The sequence below is a fragment of the Periplaneta americana genome, unplaced genomic scaffold, assembly GCF_040183065.1.
Source record: "Periplaneta americana isolate PAMFEO1 unplaced genomic scaffold, P.americana_PAMFEO1_priV1 scaffold_24, whole genome shotgun sequence".
NCBI classification, from domain to species: Eukaryota; Metazoa; Arthropoda; class Insecta; order Blattodea; family Blattidae; genus Periplaneta; species Periplaneta americana.
Window position 1 is genome coordinate 1,154,830 of NW_027185505.1, and position 1,906 is coordinate 1,156,735.

The 1,906-nt window shown below is 47.2% G+C and overlaps 1 non-coding gene across 1 annotated transcript; it reads right to left on the bottom strand.

The window, feature by feature from the left end:
* Positions 1-272: 272 nt before the first annotated feature.
* Positions 273-391, bottom strand: LOC138693869 (5S ribosomal RNA). The gene has a single exon (XR_011330555.1). It is a non-coding gene; the product is annotated as a 5S ribosomal RNA (ribosomal RNA).
* Positions 392-1,906: the final 1,515 nt, after the last annotated feature.

The following is a 1,906-nucleotide window of genomic DNA, read 5'->3' on the forward strand; positions in this document are numbered from 1 at the left end:
CTCTAACTTCTAGGGAGAGCGCGAGGTACGTTCACAATCCCCTGAATACATATTCCCTTCTTCGAGAAAACGCAGAGAAGTGAACCGTCTCATATGAATATGCTACCAGTCATAAGTTTCAATACGGAGCTGCAAGTACTTAAGAATTATCAATTACTCTACAATTATGCAGCGGCGTCATCATCCAAGCTATAGCTGGAATAGGGAAGGGAACATAATATCCCATAAGTCTTATTAGAACACGCTGGAAATAGTGACGTAAAAAAAAAAATCGCCAACGGCACGTGGTGTTCCCAAGCGGTCACCCATCCAAGTACTGACCACGCCCAATGTTGCTTGACTTCGGTGATCGGACGAGAACCGGTATTTTCAACATGGTATGGCCGTTGCCGATGAAACTGCGTAATCTGTAGGCACTTGAGGACGATGGGATTGGGGTGCACTCGATAAAACCTGCACTCGCTCACACACACACGTAAACTGCCTGCTTAGACTCTGTACCTAAATTACCAAGCTCGTTGGATGTCATTGGGATAGATGATAAATCTATCTATCAACGGCAGTTTGGTTACGTTTCAACGTCACACACTGCTGGATTGACACGGGATTAATAAAACAGCTAGTCGGCATTCTAAGTTAAGCCACAGGTGGATTGTTGTTCAACAGCGGAGCCTCCTTTCAACCACATGGTTGTGGAACTGTAGTCGGATTTTCGACATCATTTTCATGCCATACTACGGAACTTCACACAAACTTCAATTCACTTCTTGCACCGGCGGCTACTACGAATGGACTGAAGCTCGCTACTGACTAGGGGGGGGGGACATTTGTCTCTTGATGGATTACGTGACAGATATATAAAGTATCAGTCGTATGTTATGAACCCGAGTTTCAATAAAGATAGATTACCCGTATGTCCACAGATTCTCAGTAGTGGCCTGCGGAAGGATTATGCCCGCGGTCGACAAGTTACCTTCTAAGTTGTTTTCCCTCAACAATTAATGCTGCCAAGTGAGTAGGAATGACACCGCGCTCTCATATAAGTCGTACGAAACTATTAAGGAAACGAATTTGCCTCGTGGATCCAAGTCTCCCATGGACTGCCTATAATGTATTATCTATCCTAGAAGTGTTATCGGGGTGATTATTTAAATTTTCACTCGGTGGGAACCGCTGTTGTTCTTCATTCATCTACTCTGTTATGAATAACTTGTGGCCCTTAAAAGGGCCGGTTGCTGATTCCCTAGCAAGCACTCCCGCTTACTTGGAACTAGTGTATTTTGTGACGGCCTTGGTCCCTTCACTGACGGCGTGCTTGGCCAGCTCACCGGGTAGCAGGAGACGGACGGCTGTCTGGATCTCCCGACTGGTGATGGTCGACCGCTTGTTGTAATGCGCGAGCCGCGAAGCTTCCGCGGCGATGCGCTCGAAGATGTCGTTAACGAAGCTGTTCATGATGCTCATAGCCTTTGAACTGATTCCCGTGTCTGGGTGAACTTGTTTCAGAACCTTGTAGATGTAAATGGCGTAGCTCTCCTTCCTCTTGCGCTTCTTCTTCTTATCGCCCTTCGAAATATTCTTCTGGGCCTTGCCGGCCTTCTTGGCAGCCTTTCCGGAAGCTTTGGGGGGCATGGTGCTCGTCTGATGATGAGCCCGGAGGGAGAAAAATATTTAAGTCGCAGGGACAATGCCGTACTGCCTTCCCAGTGCGAGCCAATAGAAACAGCGCAAACGTTTGTGACTTTACGATTGGTCCGCTGTCGATTATTGACGTTGGCGTAAAAGTGAAGGTTACCGTGGGCGAGGCGTCGATCAATCATCAGATCAGATCAGATCATCAATCAGAGAGAGGGAGCTGAATCTAGCAAGACACTCACTGGTAAAAGTCGCCAGCTTACAACCAACG